We start from the raw sequence: 12234 nt of genomic DNA, 5'->3' as shown, positions 1-12234 counted from the left end.
CAGAGTTTTAAAACTGAACTTTAAAGGCTAAAAAATTAACATGAAAACGTAATCGTCAGTTTTGTTTTCCTAGCTACAACTAAAATCATGCACTTTTTGTATATGCTGTTAGACAAGTTGTCATTTGTGATGAAATCCTGTATTCTTTCTCACATCCTCAGCTTGACAGAGTGGAAGACGCCCAAAACTCAAATGATAAGATGTCCGGATGGGCTGCAGACAAAAATGGGCTGCCAATTATTTTTTTGACATATTGGAGGCCTTTCTCAGGACTGAGGAATTCTCAGGTGTGCACAGGGATGTGACAGGAAATGACAGCACAAGATCTTGAGCTGTCACTCAGGACAAGGATCCTAGAAATAGAACAGTTAGGTTGGCCACTGATAGCCCATAATTTGCATTTACATTTATTCATCTGCCATGCTCAGTTATGCCAAGGGACTTGGCATAAAAAGTGAGGCAGAATACAGCCCAAGCATAGACCTTTTAAAGTAATACTACTGCATTTCTCAACTTTACATACCTATGCCTAATTACCACAGACAAGTATTTGTACTTTGTACCTGTAAAGAGAAAAAAGTGAAAAGCACTAATAATGGAAATCTAAGGGCAGTTATTAACTTCCCTTAATAAAATGTGTCGCTATATTGTGTTCATTCAAAGCTGCAGAGCTTACAGTTTGACCGTGAAGGTCTAGGATGAGACAGACCTGAGAGAAAGCTGTATGATGTTTTATACATTTAATTCCAGTTACTTATGCTCTCTGTAAGATTTTGTGTCAATAATACACAGGAAAAACTTGGGTGCTTTCATGTTTTCCCTGAGCTCTATTACGTTGGTAATGACCACAAAATCTTTCCCATTACTGAAAAGATACAGATTTTTTACAAACACCTTTTGCTGAAAGAGTTGTGAAAGTGTTTAGTACCAGTCCCCGCAGTTGCCCTTGGACTTCCATTATAAGTGAGTTTTTAACTAAACAGTCTTTTTCTTCTTTTCTCCAGACAGGGAAATTGAAATTCATTAGAGTGTCACACACACTACACATGCAAATGAATTTAGGTAGAATAACACTGGAATAATCTTTCAACGGAGCTGACAGCCAGTTGAGTCTGATCAGAAACAAAACACTTATCGGAAGAACAATATAATTCAGACATGCGAGTGAAATATTACATGAGCAGTTTTTGTTTTGTAAAATATGTGTACACTTACTCGTGATATATGTGCATGTGTGCACGCAAGCAGGCAAGAGAGTGAGACAAGGAGAAAGAACACAGAGGCAGACAGGTAATCGATCTCTATCAGTTTTATTTCCTCTCATCTACTAAATCAGAATTTGCTCACTTAACATATCGTGTATGGAAAGTGATATCGATCGACCTGTGAAAACTGAGACACACACACTCATCCTCCTAGGCAGTCATGCCGGTAATAGAGATTACTCTGTGACTAACTCAGAGAGTGTTGGGATGAAAGATTAAAGACAGAATCACCTGCTATACACAGGCAAAGTGGAAGACATACATGGAGACAGTGAGCAAGGGAAACTTGTAGTTACTAAAGAGCAAGGACTGGAGAGAGACCAGGACGCTCAACAGGACGCTTAACATACCCAAGGCCATGACGTAAACACACAGAGGAAGAATAATGTTGGAAGTAGGATAGGTTGATTCCTGGCTGTCTTGAGCTCCCAACTCATTACATGCCACTCTTTCTTCTTTGTTATTGAGATATGTAAAAGAATTGCTGATGTCATTTCCTTTTTATTTTCCAAATTTAAATGTCATTTCGAACATTTAGCTAAAACTTCCCAGGACACCCTGGACCCAGGATCTATGTGAAAACCTGCTGTCTTCACACAGGAATAAATAAATAAATAAATATATATATATATATAATGTGTGTGTTTACATTTATAAGCTCCCAACGCACAATGAGAATCCCAAACGGCTTCCTATTTACTGTTTAGGCTTACTACATAGGGGATATCCCTGTATGCCCAATTAAATGCCAGTTGAGCCTCAGACAAAGAAAAAAGATTGACTCAAATAAGGCCTTGTTCAGACCTGGTATTAAACTGGAGACAAATGAAAGACACATAAAACTGCTAGGTGCAAACAGCTCTCTGTCAGCTGTCTTCTTGTGATCGAATCACTCGAGACAGATGATACTTCTAAACAAAAAGAAGAAGTGGATGAAAAGGGAGAATTGGAAGTAGAAGGGGAAGGAGAGGAATCATAGAAGATCTCTTGAAGTCAATGGGATTTAACCTAGCATTGATAGTTTTGCCAGTCGCTACATGTAATCTGGCTCTTGTGTATACTTGATGAATGTTTGTTTCTTCCTAAATCTTTTTGAACTCTCATTGCTTGATGCAAAATATGTCATATAATAAACATGTCAATTATGGCAGACTTCAAAAAAACAAAAAACAAACACATTTTAAAATAAATTGTCTAATTTGTTTGTATCTAAATGATGAGTGACAAAAATTAGAATAAGCATTTTTGGCCTTTTACCTACATAAAAATGATGAAAATTTGAACACTATTCAAACAGAGCCTCATTCTGACAGACTGGTTTGTTAGATGTAATGTATTATGGAACATTTTGTTACTAATCCACATCTAAGAGAGCTAAATTCTGCTCATGTGCAACTCATTTTGAAATAAATATGACTTTCATTAAGCCCAACCACACAAACACACACAACGTGATGGCAGCAGAATTGGTTTTGCATGATCTGTGGATTGCATTTCTGCAGTTCAAAGCGAGTGACGGTGTATTAACACTGGGTCTTAAGAACAGACATGGATCTGCAGATGTAAGAGAGTTTATAGCCGCAGCAGATAATACAAATGGCTAAGAGACTAGAAAAGGAACGGGCTGCCAGTGCCTGCCTGACAGGCTCTAATTTTCAGATTACTTGCAAGTGGGAACTATTCATTTAACAATCAGTGCATGGTGGAGATAACCTTAATGGAAACCTAATTTATAAACACAAATACACACAAGCAGAACTGATATATACTGTACACAGATACTCATAGTATCGCAGTTGTTTTCCTGTGTTTCCTCTGTTGGTCTGTGGCTTCAGTTTTAAGTTTTAGCACAAGTTTTTACACCATTGGTCTGTCTGCTCTGTATTGCATGCAGTTATTGCATCATTTAACCTCTGACACAGCATGTGGACTGATGGGTATAAATGAGATCAAATGACTAAACCCCCCTTAGCATCAATATAGGTTTCATTTTTTGCCATCCACATCAGATTATTTGCTGTTAAAAAATGTCTTGTCATATTATTTTGGACTATTCTGGAACAAACTGCAATATCACCTCCAGTGGTAATAAGAAAAACACACGGAATGGCATAAAGAAGCGAGGTTTAGGCTGATTTCTTTCTAGCCCAGACTATAGATTCATGTAGTCTATCAGTGACAGTCGATTACACGGATTGAAACGCTGCCTAAATTTGATCTTCCATATCGCAGACACGTCGTAACATGTCATCAGCAGTGATTAAGAAGCTGCATGTGAAATACAGTCGCTGGTGTAAAGCATGTGAATGAGGCAGATTATTTAGTCTACCATCATTTTTTTCCCCCCAAAACGTGCATTTAAAGAAGAAACTAAAAGTAGATAGACTAAACACTGATTGTCCAGTCAAAGTACAGATTACACAAAAGGACAGACGACAGAGCGGTAAGTTTAGAGTTTTTTGGTTGGAATGGACAAGTTACTTTTCTGGTCTTCATGTTTGGGTTCAGAGTAAACATGGCATGAACCCAGTAAAGCATTATGCTCTCCATGTTTTAGCAGAACACTAAGATAACAAAGACACAGGCTGCGTCCGAAACCGCGTACTGTGACAGTACGTACTGCATTCGATGCAGTACCTACTGCACGGCCGTTGAAACAGTACGTATTAATCAGTATGTGTGTGTAGTATGAATACAATCCCGGATATGCTACATCCGCCATGTTAGCATTGTCATGTGACCTTCGATGTCATCATAAACACAAAAATCTTAAAGAGATCTTAAAGAGATTTAACGGCAAAAAGCACATAAGGAAAGTTGACTGAATTAGTAATTTAATGTTGGTGGGGTTAACATGCTGAGGTAAATTTGTTGCCGTTAGCTTGGCCGGCTAAGACATGATGGAGATCACAAAAAAGCTTTCAAACACTTTGACAACTGTTCCTTGTTTAAACCTTTAAACCAACAAGTTAACAAGTTATTCGGGTATTGTTGAACCAATCCTGTTTAACCAAGGTTTAGTATTTAAAAAGAGCCGACTCATTGTCTCCCGCAACTTTTTTTTGTGAGCTCGTCCGTGCCAGTCCCGTTGCATTATGGGATTTTTGACTCGGATAGTGACCGTTGGTTGGATACTGCAAAATCTCGCCGGAACCAGTACACTATCTTGGTATTTCTCGCATAATGTTTCTCGCCTACTGAGAATTCAGACATGCTACCCCTCTGGCGTACTGCTTTTCACCTACTGTGTAGTATGTTAGTGCGCCATTTCGGACGCAGCCATGGACATAAGTACAATTACTTGAGTACTTTCCCAGCATGCTTAAAAAAGTCTGGTTCAAAGAGAGTTACATCCAAGCTCAGTTAGTAATGTCAGGAAATACACTCCATGGCTTAGGGCCTATCCTGTCTGATATAATGAGGTACTTTTATAGCTGCAGAACCTATATGCTAAGCTAGCTCCCTTTTTTATGGTATATTTTGATATTTAACCTGCAGTTAAATAAATTTAAATGTAAATGGAGACTCAGATGATAGGTACTTAGGCGCGTTGAGGCTGTTCTGGTATTCCAACACTTTACTAAAACAGTTTATCTGGGTTTCCTTTAATTTGTCACCTGTTTATGGTTAACTAGCAGGAAGGTAAGCGGCTAACTAGCTTATTTAACAAAATGAAAACTCTAGGTCGTAATTGTAGATTTTGACAGATTTGCCTGTTGATTAGTCAATTGCTGAGGTTATGACAATGCAAATAAATCAAGACTCAGATACTAAACTACTAAATTACTAAACTACAGATACCGCTAGCTGCATTAGCTAATGTTAGAACTAAATCTTTTAGGTTTTAGGATATATTGCTATGTTATATATCAAATTGCATATTTACGCATAGTTATCTTGGGATTTGTAATGAAGTTAAAGGTGTAGGAATGTTCTTAGGCCATTTAGTAGGCTCTTTAGCAGTAGTCACTTTACATAAGTTATTTTAAATGGTCTGAAATGACATGTTCGGGACACTTTTGTTATAGTACGGGTCACTAGGTATTTTGGACTATTGGAAAGCCACTAATATTGATCAAGGTATTCTGTTGCCTGATAGTTTGCATACATGTCGATCTATAGGGCTTGCTATAGGGAAGCAGTTCAGATTTATGGCAGGCAGGTTGAGAGAATTCAGGCATTATTTTCTGTCATGTTCTTCTAAACAGGTCCTGGAGGGTAGGTGGGTTTCTTCCTATAATAAGATTTCCAAGGTTCTCAAAGTCAGCCAATAGTTGGTTGTATATGAGTGAAGTAATAAACATTTTTAAATTATGCAACTGAAATGACTTTGCTCTGTTGCTCCTTTGGGTTTGCACTTCTATTTGACACTTAACAATATTTCATTACCTGTCATAAACCCTCTTGGAAATGTTTACAATTCCCAATCATTATACTTTTTATTATTTTTAGCAGTCGACAGCAAAGCTGTCCTCGGTGCTTTTAGAGTCAAAAGTTTTCTCTGACCTTTAGCCCTCGTACTTGACTCAAATTTATTGCAGATAAAATTGTCGGCAATGATACAACAACTGCAATTTCTCTTTTTCCTTCTGTCTTTGTGGCCTTTTCTTTGTCTGCCTGTCTGACTGCCTGTCTGTCTCTCTCTCTCTCTCTCTCTCTCTCTCTCTCTCTCTCTTTCTCCTCTCTTTCATAGATTTGTACACTTAACAGCAGGGGCTTATGGGAAAGGGGGAGGGTTGTTCACAGGCACAAAGATGGGACACACGAACACACATGCAAACACACACACACACACACACACACACACACACACACACACACACACACACACACACACAAAGCTGACCATCCCAGAGACCCTGCCTGCATTTTTTAGCCCCTTTGGAAAGTTTCTTAGGAACATGAGAGAAGTTATGATCCACAGGAAACTCCAACCCAACCGCCTGAAAGAAAGAAAGCATTCAAGCAGACGCTGCAAACACACACACACACACACACACACACACACACACACACACAAACACACACAAACACACACACACACGTATGCATACACAGCAGTACCTCTTACATTGAACAATCATGCACATTTTTGGCCCAGCTGCTCGTATTAAACAGGACCCCACATCATATATACATATACACACAAAGACCACCTTTTAAATCAAGGAACAGCTAAACTCCTCGCTGCAACTTGACCCCCGCTCAACCTGTAAGGACGGGGTGTTGTCCCACACAGGGTGGTGTGTGTTTGTGCATCAGTGTGTGAGTGAGGGGGAGAAAGAGAGAAAAGGAGCAAGAGAGTGAACGGTCATTACCAAGATAATTCACCTTAAAATGTTGCTATAGCAACGTGTTAACAACAAACTAGGGAGAACCTTGCCTATATTAAACAGGGTCTACCTCAAATACTGGAACAGTAAATGAATGAAAGAAAATGAAAACAAAAGAATATTATTGTTTAATTAGAATGATATAGCAGAGGAGCATTTTGACTGCTTTTATTATTTGTTATTCAGCTAAAATACTGCATGTTTCATGTGTTAGTTGTTTTTTTTTTTTAAGATCAGTAAGGGGCAGTAGGGGTGGTAGTCAGGTCACTACAGCTGTAAGAGGTGAAAGTTGGGTTATTATTAAGTGCTACATTTGTGCATGTTAGGAATGACAAACTGCTTAACATTGCATTTTCATTTGTATTATTTCAATCCTGTGTCAACTTAAACTTATAATAAGCCAAAAAGCTTCTGTGGGGAATTTACCACTATTTAAAGATATTTAAAAATCTTGCTGAAATTCTGCTTTCTGCTTCTTTCTTCTTATTCTGAGTGGTTCAGGGATATATTTAGTACAAGTGATATCAATGCTACCAATCAGAAGTACCAATCAGAATTAAACGTCTGATTGCACTTAGTAATTTCTTTCACTGCTTGATCAGTCTGTTTGTGCGTGAGGAAAACTGCATCTAGTTAGAATTTATATCATTTTACTTTTACTCAAAGACCATTTTACATTTTTTATGGTGAGATGAATGAGAATTAGAAGTGACTGCACTATTCCTGAGATAACCACGTTCTATACCCAGTACTGTAAAAATGAGGCAAACTGTATTTTTAAAAAAAATCTAATTACCTTTTAATATATATATATATATATATATATATATATATATATATATATATATATATATATATATATATATATATATATATACTCATTACTAAATAATGTTTTTCTCTGATAATATTGTTCATGTTTGCATGATGAAATCTCATGATAATATAAATGGGGAAAAAAGATGGATCAGATATTGCCAAGTTTCGCTGGCAAAACTTCCAACCCTAAATTATTAATAAGCTCCTTATCACATGTTATTGGGCAGTTGAATGCCAGGACAGTAAAGCTCATTTTAATCCATTTTATTAAACCAGATGAGTGTCCTGCTTGTGGTGCCATTCTCTGTTGATCAATGTAACTTTTTAAATTACCTGGAAGGGAAAGTTACAATGAAGGTCTCACAAACCACAGTCTTACCTGATTTAGCTTCTTTCTGGGAGCACTGTGCCGCTGTAAATATGTACCAATCACACTAATACACCATGCAACATTCATAACTCACATGTAAAAACAAGAGTGCTGTGGAACCGCTATTCTGTCATGATGGTTCCACTGCACATTACATGTCTTTCTAATGCTAACACCATTCATGAGTTGTTTATGTTGCCACAGTGATGCTAATGCCAATCATTATTTGATCTGAAGCACCTACACAGTTCTGTTCAGATAGAAAATATGACTTTTTGTCACTTTTAGTTCTCATTAAATTGTATGTAGGGATAAACACCGATCAGCCATAACATTAAAAACCACCTGCCTAATATTGTGTAGGTCTTCCTTGTGCCGTGTAAACTGCTCTGAGCTGTCGAGGCATGGACTCCACAAGACCTCTGAAGGTGTGCTGTGGTATCTGGCATCAAGATGTTAGCAACTTTAAGTCCTGTAAGTTCGGGATGCTCACGTTCCCACTGTAAGTGCTTTTGGTGGTGTACAGGGGTCAGCATGGCACTCTGACTGGTCTGCAACAATGCAGCCCCATACGCCGCAAACTGTGATGCACTGTGTGTTCTGATGCCTTTCTGTCATAGTTGGCATTAACCTTTCCAGCAATTTGTGCTACAGTAGCTGTTCTATGGGATCAAACCAGACGGTCTAGCCTTCACACCCAACGTGCATCAATGAGTCTTGGGTTCCCATGACCCGGTTCGCGGGTTGTCCTTCCTTGGACTTTTAGTAGGTACTACCCACTGCATACCGGGAACACCCCACAAGACCTGCTGTTTTGGAGATTCCCAGACCCAGTCATCCAGCCAACACAATTTAGTCCTTGTCAAAGTCACTCAGATCTTTACGCTTGCTCATTTTCCCTGCTTCCAACACATCAACTTTGAGAACCAACTGTTCACTTGCTGCCTAATATATCCCACCCCCTGACAGGTGCCATTGTAACGAGATAATCAATGTTGTCAATGTTATCAGTGGTGCCTTGGTGGTTAAGGCTCTGGGTTACTGATTGGAAGGTCAGGGGTTTAAGCCACAGCAGTGCCAGGCTACCAAGTACCCAACTTCCTGACATGCTGGGGTATGTGAAGAAAAGAATTTCACTGTGCTGTAATGTATAAAGACTCATTATTTGCTTCACCTGTTAGTAGTTTTAATGTCATGGCTCGTCAGTGTATATTTCTTGAATATACCATTGTTAAATGCTTATGATAGATAAAAGATAGATCATTTAGTATCACAAAGAGCCTGAAATTTTGCTGCCGGATTTAGCATTTGGGGCATAATTTTTAATTGCCACAATTTTATAGTGCCATAGGTAGAACAAGCATTTCTACCTGTATACAGTACATTTCTAAAAATATGCCAACTTCAAGTGGCTTAAAAAATATGTGAAAATAAATCACCCAGTAAATGACATGCAAGAAACATTTAGGAAACTTTGGCTTCAATAGACTTATTTTAGGTGACAAAGTAGAACATGAAATTTTAAATATACAATTTTTTTGCCTTTGAATATGCTATTATACTCATGAATAAAATGTGAAATTTATTCTGACAAGCATAATGAATATAACAAAGGACATTTTGCTTATATGCAGTGTGTAACTATCTGACATGGTTCTAATCCCATGGGATTAGTGCATTGCTTGGTGCTGGGATTAAGGATTGGCAGTGCATACTGTCCTCTCTGTACTCTTCTTTCTCTTGCTCACATGCACACAGACACACTTCACTGCAAAACTTCATACAGGACGATAGATACTGTGGAAGTGCTGTTAGAGATTTCAACAGCTCAAATTCTTTACTGCTGATCGATCGTTTTGACCCCCTGTGACCACGAGGTCTTTACCTAGTGATCTTTACTGAGTTTAATTGCTGCCTTTATTAAACAGTAGTGATCTCTGCCTTCTGCTCTGTCCCTGCCACCCTCTTGCTCTCCAGTTCTTTCTCTCTTTCACAGCTGTTGTCAGCAGCCAATCCAAAAAATGTGAATCGAACCAATTTATCATAGCAGCAGAAAGGAAGTCTGATGAACAAAGAGGGGAGAAATATATGTTCCCACAGCAACCAGTGTTTTATGCTTTGTGAAATTCATAACATTTAAACATTTAATTCACCTCCACACACACACACACACACACACACACACACACACACACACACACACACACACACACACACCCCTATAGTCAGGGCCCGGTCTACCCCTTAATCATGTATTATACCAAATTATAATGCAAAGAAACCCTGTAATTACAGAGGAGGTTACACGACATATAAGCACATATAGAATGTGTAGCGACACAGAGGCACAGATGGTTGAGAGGTTGGAGGCAGATTGGTTGGTCGTGACGTTTTCATGATTCTGTTACTTATCTGTAGCTGTGGAAAGTTCTTCATGAACAGTAACAGATTTAACCACGTAGCTGACCTGACATGGCATTTTGTGTTTTCCAGATAGATTTCTACTCTTATTTATAAACCATTATGACTGAACATGTTTAACTTCAGTATTAAAGTCTATAATATGCATTTTTCACACTCACTAGGGTACAGTGGAGGAAATAGTTTTTTGCACATTCTGGCTGATGTTAGCTGACAGATAGTGTAACTGACCTTAGTGTGGTCCACATGCTGTGTCGCATGTTCTTTGTAACTCTGAATATTTAGTCTCGCTCTACAGCCTTAACAGATAGCAGACGTAATACAATGTTTTGAATGCTGATGTGATGAAGGTGAATATGGCAATATGTTGCTAGGACTGTTTTCGAGACATGTTGCGCATTTGTTGGAGGGGGATGTGGTGTGATTTATGTAATGATTTTGGGGTCCTGCTGGGACAGCCACTGGTATAAAACATGGGGGAAGGGAAGTGAGATCATAAAGAATGATGGAGTCAAAGAGCAAAGGAATGAAAGAAGGGCAGAGGCAGCTGGAAGAGGGGCAGGAGGGAAAGAAAGGCAGAGGCAGCTGGAAGAGAAAGGGATGTAAAAGGGGGAGGGAAGAGAGCTGCTGCTGATATATCATGACTTTGGCGAGAAAGAAGAACATCCAGGAAGCATTGTTAAAATAACGTTCTTGCTGTTTTATCAGCAACCCACACTTACAGCACATCAATACGGTTGGCAGTTAACTACAGATCTATCTAATATGAAATCAGGCAGTGATGACAAATAATAAGTCATAATAATAATAATAATAATAAAAATATCACAAAAGAACATGCAGTTAGTATGTAACACAACCCAAACAACCACATAACACATTTCTACCTAACAGTAAATGCTAGATCCAACAGAACAACTGACAATGACAAGAATACCACAATGACTAATAGGAATGTGCATTTGCCCTTGCACATGGAAGCTGATGTATGCTGCATTGTGAGTTGAAACTATATGAAAGTGTAAAAAAGATAAACCTGCACAGAGACGCATGTTAATAATGCATGTAAAACAAAATCTGTGTTGTTCTAATCAGTCCGTACAGGATTTCAGAGTTTTTGTTGGTAATTGAGACATGTTTGATGCACGTGAATTGAAGAGGGGTTTAGTGATTTAGTGACTGCTGCATGCGTGTTGTGATTATGTCACATGACGTGTCTTGGCCCAAATCTGCGAAAAATCTGCTGTAATTTTGAAAACTTGCAAGCTCCTCTGGATATTGCAGAGTTTGCTTGATTTTGCGCTAATCTATTCAATCACAAAATCTTGGAAGGACTGTTCTAAAATCCTTTTCCGAAAGTGCCAATGCTGGTTTTTGAACTGGTTTGCTCATTTTCACTACAAAAGAGCTGGTTTTCCGTATCACCAACAAAAAAGCTGCTGGTCTGATGTTGTGAATTAGGTTGGGGGACGTTGCCATTAACAACACTCATGCCATGACAAACCAAGCAAAAATATATTAACATGATCACCATTAAAATAAGACACGAACATTTAACATTGGGGTTTGAAAAAGAAAAGAACAAAATGAATAGTGCAACAACGAATCGATCATCAGAGGAAGAAACAACCATTTCACTGGCAGCTAAATAGGAACCACGTTGCTAATGCAATTGCCCTGTATGCTCAGGATTGATAGGCAAAGGCAAACATGCATTCTGAATTTAACAGTTGATAATATTTTTAGGATGTGTGTACAGACAGTAATGGATGCTAACATGAATATTCTCAAGGTCGTTAATGTTATTATTTTCATGCAGTTCTTTAGTAAAATCCCATGTAATCTTTTGGCTCTTAAACCACTGGGAATGCAGGGAGGTTCTTAAAAAGGTTTGCTATAGCACCAGGTCTAGCACCAGCACAGTGTTGATGAAAAAGAGAATTCCTCACTGTGTTGTTGGAGACTGAGCTGACACCTTAGGTGTGAGGGAAGCTTTTTCTTTTGCTGGATTTGTATCCCACTTTAA

The 12234-nt window shown here is 38.5% G+C and overlaps 1 protein-coding gene across 1 annotated transcript in view; it reads left to right on the top strand.

The window, feature by feature from the left end:
- The window catches only part of sdc3 (syndecan 3), a 36219-nt gene that overhangs the window by 13194 nt on the left and 10791 nt on the right, over window positions 1–12234 (top strand). The gene's annotated exons all lie outside the window — the stretch shown is intronic.

The sequence above is a fragment of the Ictalurus punctatus genome, chromosome 24 (assembly GCF_001660625.3).
Source record: "Ictalurus punctatus breed USDA103 chromosome 24, Coco_2.0, whole genome shotgun sequence".
Taxonomy (NCBI): domain Eukaryota; kingdom Metazoa; phylum Chordata; class Actinopteri; order Siluriformes; family Ictaluridae; genus Ictalurus; species Ictalurus punctatus.
This window is presented reverse-complemented; position numbering and strand designations above follow the sequence as displayed.